A 12,260-nucleotide genomic window follows, 5' to 3' on the forward strand; every position below is an offset into this window, starting at 1 on the left:
TGGTGCACCAGGCGAACCTGGGCGAACGCCCCCCTCGCCACAGCTGAAAGGTATTTCTTTAATGGGAGCTGTGGATTGAGGAGGACGCCCAAGTTGCGGACCCTCTCTGAGGGGGTCAATGATTCTCCCCCCAGGGTAATGGACGGACAGATGGAATTGTCCTTGGGAGGCAACATTAATTGCATGCTTTGCATATTAATTGCTAAACCTGCTTTTTCTGCTCCCAGCATGCTATCAACAGATCTCTGTATACATTGTGCAGGGTAAATTTTAGATGGATTTAATGTTATTTTCTTTCCTGTTTTTGTTAGATGATATTTGACATTCTTAGTTTTTGCACAAATGTATCCCATACAACACTCATATATCAAATTTCTATCTTATTCATAACAGTTTTATGCTATTACTAAACACTCTATCACACTAACTTATCTTATTTACTTATTTCTTATTTTTCTTATCACTATATTGTATATTATTGTAATGTAATATTCTATATCTTTGTTTCTACAAACTGCTTACTTAAACAATTATTTTATACTATTTGGTTAATATATAACTTAATATATAATATAACAACATTTAACAATGTTTATAATATGTAGTATATATTTATAGTATACTTCAAAAGATATATTAAGGAAGAAAAAGAAAATCTAGAGAAATATAGTAATCAAGTGTCTATTTAATTGTAGTCACAATCTTGCTTAGTCTTGCACGATCTGAAGTTTCCAAACACTTTTCAAAGGTAGCCCCATGTAGAGAGCGTTACAGTAGTCGAGCCTCGAGGTGATGAGGGCATGAGTGACTGTGAGCAGTGACTCCTGGTCCAAAATAGGGCCGCAACTGGTGCACCAGGCAAACCTGGGCAAACGCCCCTCTCGCCACAGCTGAAAGATGTTTCTCTAATGTGAGCTGTGGATCGAGGAGGACGCCCAAGTTGCGGACCCTCTCTGAGGGGGTCAATGATCCCCCCCTCAAGGTAATGGATGGACAGATGAAATTGTCCCTGGGAGCCAAAGCCCACAGCCACTCCGTCTTATCAGGGTTGAGTTTGAGTCTGTTGACACCCATCCAGATCCCAACAGCCTCCAGGCACCGGCACATCACACCCATTGCTTCGTTGACTGGACATGGGGTGGAGATGTACAACTGGGTATCATCACGGTTATAGACTAAACAGGAATTCCAATTAAAACAAATCCTGTTGTGTACTAATCAAATTGCAGAAACCACATTTTACAGGAAGTGTCATGATTAGTGGAATTAACTTGGCATCAGGCTGTTCTGAATCAAAGCCTATAAAATGATGTCCTAAAACTGAGCAGAATTTGCCTAAGAATATGGAAGTGGATTTTGCTTGTTCTACTAGCAGTAGAAAGAGGGTCCTCTGAGAAGCCAATCATAAAACGAGGGTTTTGCGGCATAAGAGATTTTCAAGCCTGTTTTCTTGCAATATTAATGAATGTTGCCCCACGTACAAGATGTCCAGGGTTGCAATTGTGGAAAAGTAACAAAGCTCTTACTTTAAATTGGATGAAGCATACAAACTTTGCTCCTGAGTTTATTTTGATTAACATCAATTTCTAAACCAGGCTAGTCCTGTTTGGAAGTGGGAATCCCCAGCGGAAGCCATGATTTGGATAATGAAGTGTCATTTTGTAACTATCCACCCACAAAATAGGTGTGTGCTCTGTCCCTCTTCTTGGTAAAGGCATATTTACTACTATTATGAATCTGTTTAGTAAAAAAGCTGTAGATATAAACATAACTTTTTAAAAAAGAATTTTAAAAGCCTTTATAGTGGGAAGCTATTCTCTTTAGGAAAAGGCAGAGTAAAAAATTCAAAGAGATGAGTGTTAAGGTTAAATGTCCTTGAAGGAAAGTTTTCTGATAACCATTATTTACTGTAAGGCCTGGATAAGAGGTGGTTTGGCCCTTGGATACAAAGTTAAGCTGAAAATTTTAGGGATTGTGTGTTTGTTTGTTTTTCTTAGCACTGAAACTCAACAAATTTATTTAATGTTACATTTAAGAAAAGGGGTACCATCTGAATTTTCCATTTCAGTGTCTTGAGCTATTGATCTCACCTTAGATTTTGTTTGATGTTGACTTCACTTCCTGAGCCTCCTCTAGTATCCTCCAGATGCAACTCAATTGCATTTTTCATAATTCCTATGGCTATTAAGTCTGCAAATTCTGGGAATTCCCAATCCATCTATGGAACACCAAATTAAGGAGTGCTGATGTAGGCCATCAAACGACACAACAGAAAACTTTACAGCATTATGCATTCAAAGGTCTGATTTTCCACAATGACTAGTTGCTATGGGAAATTATGTACAGTATTCTCTATCAGCGTGTTCATGGTATATAAGAGATCTGGTTGAAGCTGATATTCTGTCATATGGTAGCCCACCAGAAGCACTAATTCTCAATATTTTATTCAATACACATTCATTATATATTCACTGACCAATAATCAATAATGAAGAAAATGCTCCCCTATCTTCCAAGGTTCACCACAAGAGGTTTAGGAATAGTAAAGATGTTTTATCCATGTACATAGCTAAAGTTTGGAATTTTCATACGCGCAGTACAAGGATGTGTGTATTTTGCCTACAGAATGACTGACCTAGGATGTCATAAACTATACTGCTAAAAAAAAAAAGGGAACATTCAAATAACATCCTGGATTTGAATGAATGAAATATTCTCATTAAATACTTTGTTCTGTACAAAGTTGAATGTGCACAACAGCATGTGAAATTGATTGTCAATCAGTGTTGCTTTCTAAATGGACAGTTTGATTTCACAGAAGTTTGATTTACTTGGAGTTATATTGTGTTGTTTAAGTGTTCCCTTTATTTTATTGAACAGTGTATATCAATCATTTCAAAGAATGAGTAAAATTACTTATTTCCTGTATCCTTTTTGATGGAGGGGTGTCTTTTTTTCATAAATTACAAGATATTATAAAAATCCACCGTGCAAAAACATGTTAACATAGTCCTCGACTTATAGTAGTTTATTTAGTAACAATTCAAAGCTACATCAGTAACCGTGGCAACTTCTCCATGATCACATATCAAAATTCAGAGGCTTGCAAATTGACTCATATTTATGACTTGTCGTGTCTCAGGTCATGATTACCTTTAATGACCTGACAAGCAAAGTCAATGGAGAAGCATAACAAATGTTGTGGTTAGCTCTGCCCCAGCTCCTGCCCCAAGCAATGTGGAGATGGATGTGGGGGAGACATCCACATGCCGCAGGCCTGTTTTGCTTCCAGTAGAATCTGTCTCCTCTGACCAAGGAAGTGTGAGTGACAGGGAAGAGGGGAGTTTGGCAGGCAGCCCAGGAGGAGATCAATCATCTGTATCATCCCTGGATTCTGAAGAAGAATTAATGACACATCCACGCATGTGTAGAGTGATGCATCGGAGACAACAACTGAAGGATTATTACAAGAGAAAATGAGGCCACCTGTGGTTGGGTGGGGCAGCTGTAATTAGTGCTACAGATAAAAGTGCAGCCTGGTGTGTTAGCCTCATGGCAGTTTATCTGATTCATTGTTTGTCAAGATCGTGGTTTTTGCTGTTCAGGATTGTATGTGTGGACTCTCTGGACTTTAGAATTGGATTCAATTTCCCAGTTATTGGGTGAGCAATTGGATTGCATTTCACCTGTGCCTTGTGTGTACCAGAAAATCCCTTTGACATTTAAAAAGGGAGCTGTTTCTGTTTTTCTGTTTATAAAAACTTTTGGGTTTTCCTTTTATTGTGTGGCATGTGTCTTCCTGGATTACCCTGTAATTACGGGCGGTTGCCGGCAGAACAGCAACTATGTCAAGAAAGCTGTAAAAGGGATTTGAACTCTGCAATAATTCTTTGTTTCTAATTGGGCTGGTTTATAGTTTCTCTTTTAAAAAAGTTTTAATTTTTTTCTAATGTGCTAGTTACTATCTTTTTGTGCTATTTCAACTGTATCAGGGTCTACAATTAAGATTAATTTGCTACTTTTATATGCAGTTCCTGAATAAATTTCAAAGTTCTTCTGTTTTATTAAAAAAATCCACTATAATTTTAGCACAAGAAGCTATTATTCTCTTTAATAACCTAGATGTACAGTGGTCTATGGTTTTTGATTCATAATGTTGTAGTTTGAATGGGATAACGATGTTGTGTGAATTTACTCTGAGCTTACCATTATAAAAGTACCAAAGGCTGGTGGAAAAAAAGAGGAATTCTCCAGTGAGCAAAAAAGAAAAGGATTGTTGGCTGCATAATTTTATCAACACTGGATAGCTAACCCACTGAAATCTTGTGAGCAATTTTCAACAGCTTGTTAAAAAGTCTAGGGCTAAGGCAGGAGGCGAGAAAGCAGGAGGATGAATTCTCCTCCACTTCAGCCTTGACAAGACAGCTGGGTGACCTTGGGCCAGGCACTCTTGCTCAACCCAACTCACTTGACAGATTTGTTGTTATGGGTACAACAGGAGGAAGGTACATTAGATATGTTTGCTGCTTTGAGTTATTGGTAAAAATAATAAAAGTGGGATACAAATAAGAAACACTCATTTATGAATGATAGTATTAAAACCAATGATCCAATAGATGAAGAAATGAAATACTTCTTTTTACCATAAAAGTGCGGTTACCTTTTTATTTCAGCAAAATGAGTGGCTATAACAACAACAGGTAGTCCTCGATTTACAACAGTTCACTTAGTGAATGTTCAGAGTTATAAAAAAGCAACTTATGATCATTTTTCACACTTTTACAACCGTAGCCAGACACCCATGATCACATGATCATAATTGAGATGCATGGCAAGTGACTCATTTCTGACAGTTGCAGTGTCCCAGGATCACGTGATTACTTTTTGTGACCTGACAAATGAAGCCAACGCGGGAGCTCGATTCGTGCTGCTAACTTAACAGTTGCAGTGATTAACTTAACAAACTATGGCAAGAAACTATGTAAAATGGGGCAAAACTCAATAAATTTCTCACTTTACAGTCAATTGTGGTCATAAGTTGATTTCCTGTTCTCTATTTGCAAGTTATTGACAAGTCTTGAGGGAATGCCAGGCAATGGGAAAAACAGATGCCAATTTGAAAGGGAGACTAGCAGGGCACTTCTAAAACTGGATACCAAATTATAATTTTTAATGTAACACTAAAGCGATGCTAGAATGTTTTTTTTAAAAAAAATCAGAAGAAGGTATTTTAATAACAAACTGTTTCAATAACTGGCAAACAAACTTCATGGATGTAATTATATGGAGTCCACTTAAAAGACAGTTTTGTATGTTAGGCAAAATTATTAAATGCTAACAACTTTTTAAAATTAATTGATTTGATGGACTTCAGCAAAGCCTTTGATACATAGAACATAGAAACATAGAAGTCTGACGGCAGAAAAAGACCTCATGGTCCATCTAGTCTGCCCTTATACTATTTTCTGTATTTTATCTTAGGATGGATATATGTTTATCCCAGGCATGTTTAAATTCAGTTACTGTGGATTTATCTACCACATCTGCTGGAAGTTTGTTCCAAGGATCTACTACTCTCAGTAAAATAATATTTTCTCATGTTGCTTTTGATCTTTCCCCCAACTAACTTCAGATTGTGTCCCCTTGTTCTTGTGTTCACCTGTGCCTATCAGTTCCACATAAAGAACTGATAGATAAATTAGTGAAGATTGGACTTAATCCCTGGATAGCTCAGTGGATTTCAAGCTGGCTGAAGCATAGACATCAGAGAGTTATTGTTAATGGCGAGTATTCTGAGCAGAGACAGGTTACAAGCGGTGTGCCACAAGGGTCTGTTCTGGGTCCTATTCTTTTTAATATGTTTGTGAGTGACATAGGGGAAGGTTTGGTAGGGATTGCCAAATGACTCTAAAGTGTGCAATAGGGTTGATATTCCTGGAGGGGTCTGTAATATGGTAAATGATTTAGCTTTACTAGATAAATGGTCAAAGCAATGGAAACTGCAGTTTAATGTTTCCAAATGTAAAATAATGCACTTGGGGAAAAGGAATCCTCAATCTGAGTATTGCATTGGCAGTTCTGTGTTAGCAAAAACTTCAGAAGAGAAGGATTTAGGGGTAGTGATTTCTGACAGTCTCAAAATGGGTGAGCAGTGTGGTCGGGCAGTAGGAAAAGCAAGTAGGATGCTTGGCTGCATAGCTAGAAGTATAACAAGCAGGAAGAGGGAGATTGTGATCCCCTTATATAGAGCGCTGGTGAGACCACATTTGGAATACTGTGTTCAGTTCTGGAGACCTCACCTACAAAAAGATATTGACAAAATTGAACGGGTCCAAAGATGGGCTACAAGAAGGGTGGAAGGTCTTAAGCATAAAACGTATCAGAAAAGACTTAATGAACTCAATCTGCATAGTCTGGAGGACAGAAGGGAAAGGGGGGACGTGATCGAAACATTTAAATATGTTAAAGGGTTAAATAAGGTCCAGGAGGGAAGTGTTTTTAATAGGAAAGTGAACACAAGAACAAGGGAACACAATCTGAAGTTAGTTGGGGGAAAGATCAAAAGCAACATGAGAAAATATTATTTCACTGAAAGAGTAGTAGATCCTTGGAACAAACTTCCAGCAGACGTGGTTGGTAAATCCACAGTAACTGAATTTAAACATGCCTGGGGTAAACATATATCCATTGTAAGATAAAATACAGGAAATAGTATAAGGGCAGACTAGATGGACCATGAGGTCTTTTTCTGCCGTCAGTCTTCTATGTTTCTATGATTTAAAATTAAGTACAAAATTAAATCCAACTATGGTACTTTTTATTTTGTGGATGTGGAGAAGAACAACATCTTTTTGTTTTGCACAGACTAATCCTAGCTTAGTATCTTTGGCAGGCTATTCCCAAGATCTAGCTTTACTCTTTGGCACAAACATCCTTGTATCTCCTGCATTCAGGGGGGTTTTCAGAGAAATGTTTTGGAACAATTAGCTCCAGCTCAGGCAAGGATATCTAAGGAATTTCAAGGAAAGCAAAAGAAGCAGTAGGACAGTAGGTTGATATTTGTATTTTCTCTTTCCCTCCCCTAGTGCAGCTTGCTGAAATGAATCTGGTTGTTTTCTAATGCTATGTTCACATTCTTTAAGTTTTCAATCCATTCAGGAGAATGTGTCTGAAATATTCTTTTTAATCTTCTTTTGTTTATGCAACATAAATTGTATCCTTATTTTTTTTTGTCCAGCATGACAGGTGGAACATAAATGGAAAACAAAAGCATACTTAAATACCTGAAGCATTTTCTTCCAAAACGATGGCATGACACAACAATTATATTCCTTCCACGGTTGCTACCTGGTTTGGTAACTGACTCATCTGCACCCTGGACTTCAGCAGGTTTTATTTACAGTTCTAACAGGCTTTGCTTCATCAAATACTTAGCATGCCTTTCTTGGGCAAGTAATATCATTTATGTAAGAACTGGTCCTAATGCTTGAGCAAATAATGTGGTTATTTTCTATTTATTGTCCTCTGCTCCTGTTAAAATGATTTTCTTTCTCCAGGAGTCTTCTCTTAACTAGAGAATCTGGCAAAAATTTAAACCCCTTTTTTATTTTATTTTATTTTATTTTATTTTATTTTACTTTACTTTACTTATTTATTTATTTATTAGATTTGTATGCCGCCCCTCTCCGTAGACTCGGGGCGGCTCACAGCAACAACAAAACAATGTACAACAAATCTAATAATTTAAAAAAACACTAAAAAAAACCCCATTATTAAAAGCAAACATACACACAACCATACCATGCATAAACTGTATAGGCCCGGGGGAAGTGTCTCAATTCCACCATGCCTGACGGCAGAGATGGGTTTTAAGGAGTTTGCGAAAGGCAAGGAGGGCGGGGGCAGTTCTAATCTCCGGAGGGAGCTGGTTCCAGAGGGTCGGGGCCACCACAGGGAAGGCTCTTTCCCTGGGTCCCGCCAAACGACATTGTTTAGTCGACGGGATCCGGAGAAGGCCAACTCTGTGGGACTTAACTGGTCGCTGGGATTCATGTGGCAGAATCCATGTTGCATTAATAAATTCTACAGTCTCTCTCTGTGTGTGATCATTATTTATGTATTTTTTGTTTATCTAATTTATATTTTTATTTATTTACCTAATTTACAAAGATTATAGCAGGTGCCAAAACATCCTCACCACTCAAACCCTTCATGCTAGCCCAATGCTTAGGGAAAAGTCAACTCTTCATAACTGGCAGAACGACAGAGGTCCCATTGGTCTCTGGTGGGAGGCTGTTCCAAAGGACTAGGGGAGCCACTGAGAAGGCATGACTTCGAGATCCTATCAAATGGCAACATTTAAGGAAGGGGATCTGGAGCATTTCCATCCTATGTAACCTAATGAGATGGAAGGTATCCTCAATCAGAGATGGTCCCGTGACCTATAGAGGTTTAAAGAGGAGAACCAGCACTTTGAATCGCACCCAGAAAGCAATTGGAAGCCCAGTGCAGCTCTTGCAGCAGGTGTTAGTGGGTGAACTGTGGGTGCACCCAAAACTCTGTGTTCACTATACAGTGATCCCTCGATTTTCGCGATCTCGTTCTTCGCGAAACGCTATATCGCGATTTTTCCCACCCGATGACGTCACTCTCTTCCTTCCTTTCTCATCTTTCTTTCTCTCTCTCTTTCTCTATCTTGCTTCTTCCTCTCTCACACTCTTCCTCCCTCTCTCATCTCGTTCTTTCCTTCTCTCTCTTTCTCTATCTCTCCCCCTCTTGCTGGCGGGCGGCGGGCGGGCGGGCGGGCGGGCGGGCGAGCGGGGGCATCAGCGAGGAAGACCCAGGGAAGGTTCCTTCGGCCGCCCAGCAGCTGATCTGCTCGGTAGCGCAGCAGCAGCGAGGAGCCGAATCGGGGTTTCCCCTTTGCGTGGGCGGCGGGGAAACCCCGATCTTTGTCTGCTCGCTGCTGCTGCGGCCGCCCAGCAGCTGATCTGCTCGGTAGCGCAGCAGCAGCGAGGAGCCGAATCGGGGTTTCCCCTTTGCGTGGGCGGCGGGGAAACCCCGATCTTCGTCTGCTCAATGCTGCTGCGCTACCGAGCAGATCAGCTGCTGGGCGGCCGAAGGAACCTTCCCTGGGTCTTCCCCCGCCGCCCACGCAAACTCCACCATCTGCGCATGCACGGCCATGAAAAAAAAGGGCGCGCATGCGCAGATGGTGTTTTTACTTCCGCAACCCTACATCGTGAAAAATCGATTATCGCGAGGGGTCTTGGAACGGAACCCTCGCGATAATCGAGGGATCACTGTATTCCAGACCAGAGGTAGGCAAAGTTGGCTCTTCTATGACATGTGGACCTCAACTCCCAGAATTCCTGAGCTAGCATGATTGGCTCAGGGATTCTGGGAGTTGAAGTCCATAAGTCATAGAAGAACCAACTTTGCCTATCCCGGTTCTAGACCAGTTGCAAGTTTCTAGATGGCCTTGAAGGGCAGCCCCATGTTGTTCACCTTACAGTAATTCAAACAGCAGGTGGCTGTGAATAAGACTTCCCAGTTCAAGAATGGATGCAATTGGCACATCAGATAGATTATTTTGATTTAATTTAATTTAATTAATTTGATTTATATGCTGCCCAATCCCAATGGAACTCCAGGCAGCTTACAACAGTAAATAGTACATACAATAAACAAAGACAAATTATTATTTTTTAATTTTTTTTTTATTATTATTATTATTTATTAGATTTGTATGCCGCCCCTCTCCGCAGACTCGGGGTGGCTCACAACAGTGATAAAAAAATATACAATGATGAACTAATATTAAAAGTCTAAAATAACAAATCTAACATTAAAAGTCTAAAAACCCCATTATTTAAAAATCATACACACAAACATACCATAAATAAAACTACATAGGCAAGGGGAGATACCTCATTTCCCTCATGCCTGATGGCAGAAGTGGGTTTTAAGGAGTTTATGAAAGGCAAGGAGGGTGGGGGCAATCCTAATCTCTGGGGGGAGCTGGTTCCAGAGGGTTGGGGCCACCACAGAGAAGGCTCTTCCCCTGGGACCCGCCAGATGACATTGTCGCTGGGATTTGTGTGGCAGAAGGTGGTCCCGGAGATATTCTGGTCCGATGCCATGAAGGACTTTATAGATCAAAACCAACACTTTGAATTGTGACCAGAAATTGATCGGCAACCAATGCAACTTAGCACTATGAAAGAATGCCCACTGCATCATTCACTTCACCTGCTGGGATAGAAATATACAGCTGAGTATCACCAGCATTTTGGTAATACCAATTCATATGGCGATGGGTGATTTCACCAGCACTTTTGTGAGGATGTTAAAAAACAGGGAGAGCACCAAAAACATTGGTACTCCATAGAGAAAAGCCTGTGAGTTGGACCTCTTATTTCCAATTGGGTCCAGCTTTGGAGGAAGGAAGTGAACCAGCACAAAACTGCACTGCCAACCCCCGACTCTCTAAGCTGGCCCCAAAAATACTATGGTCAATGGTATCAAAAGCCTCAAAGAGGTCAAGGATAGTAAATATAGTTATAGCATATCCCACTCCTACCACAGATCCACCATAAGCATGACCAATGTAATTTTTGTCCCATGTCAAGGACTGAAACCTGAATGAAAAGAGTCCAGATAGTCTGTTTCCTCCAGGGACCTTGGAATTGCAACACCATCAACTTATCAATCATCTTTCCTAAAAAGGGATTAGTGGGAGGCTGGGCAAATATTGTCCCACATAGTAGGATCCAGCAATGTCCTCTTCAGTAAGTAGCCCACTAGTGCCTCTTTAAAGGAAGCCGGAAATACCCCCTTCAACAAGGATGAGTTCACCATTGCTTGGATCCACCCACCTGCCACCTCTGGGGCAGCTTTAGTCAGCCAAGCCGGGACACGGATATAATATGTAGATGATGGTGTTTGCAGTACGCAGGATCTTAACCAATTCCTCACATCCAACAGAATCAAGTCATTCCCAAATGATTTGACTCGTCTGTTCTCTGAGCATCTCCATAGGACACCTGAACAGTTCCATCAGAAATTATTGGATGGGTAGAAATTATGGAGATAGATGGTCTCTCAAATAACCTGGCTCTGCATTATGAAGAGCTTTATAAATACTAACCAGGACCTTGAATTGCACATAGATACTTATCATCAACTAAAGAAGCTCATAAAGCAGTGACTATATGAATATACCAAGGCACTATGGATTAATTATAACTTCCAGATGGTCTTCAAAGTAGCCCCACATAGAGTGTATTGCAGTAATCCAAACCTGAAATGAGTAGAGCATGAGTAATTGTCTGAGATGTTTTCTTGTCCCAGAACAGGAATAACAGGTGTACCAGATGAAGCTGTGCAAAACTGACCTTGGCCACAATTGCTACCTATTCTTTAAGCAGGAACTGTGAATCCAAGACAACCCCCAGGTTTTACCAGTCTTGAATGAGAGACTGCAACCCTATGCAAATCTAAAGATGGTAAATCACCAGATTTGGAGGGGCTAAAAAAAGGGATAGCCATTTAGTATTGGCAGGGTTGAGCTTTGATCTGCCTTTACAGAGATTGTCTAAGAAACAGACTGCATATTGTTCTGAAATCTGACTGAAACAGATCCAGAAAATTCACTATCCATTTCATTGAGAGTCACAAATATCTCAGATAATCCCATAGAACTGTGCCCCAGGCACCTTAAATAGATGTGATCCAGTTAAAAGTAATTAATTAATTAATTAATTAATTAATTAATTAATTAATCCATCCATCCATCCATCCATTAATTCACTCCATCAATTCATCAACTTTAAATAGAAGATCTCACATTGTCAGTTCCACCAAGTAGAATTGATCAGAAAATTGATACAGAAAGCCTGCCCTGTAACTACTTCAGCTGACACTGACTGTAATAACAGAGACTTGCAAATATGATTGCATTGTATCTCCTCCGCTTCTTGTACTGTATTAAGGAGGGATCTGCCTCAGTTCCTTTTGAATGTTTTCAGCATTGTGAACTTAAAATAAATTTTAGTCTTTTTTGGTTCGGTTGTGGGGCCTGCATATTTCCATCAAGATTATCTTCCTTACTTTTTTACACACATCTAGTTATAGGCAGCAACAATTCACATCTCAACAATAATCTCCCCTCTTCCCTGGGCGGAGGCAAAACCCTAACCTAGGCAGGCAAAGTTCCAAGTGAAGAATATCCTTTTCCTGAGCCCATCCTGATCTCAACT

The sequence above is a fragment of the Erythrolamprus reginae genome, chromosome Z (genome assembly GCF_031021105.1).
Source record: "Erythrolamprus reginae isolate rEryReg1 chromosome Z, rEryReg1.hap1, whole genome shotgun sequence".
Classification (NCBI taxonomy): Eukaryota; Metazoa; Chordata; class Lepidosauria; order Squamata; family Dipsadidae; genus Erythrolamprus; species Erythrolamprus reginae.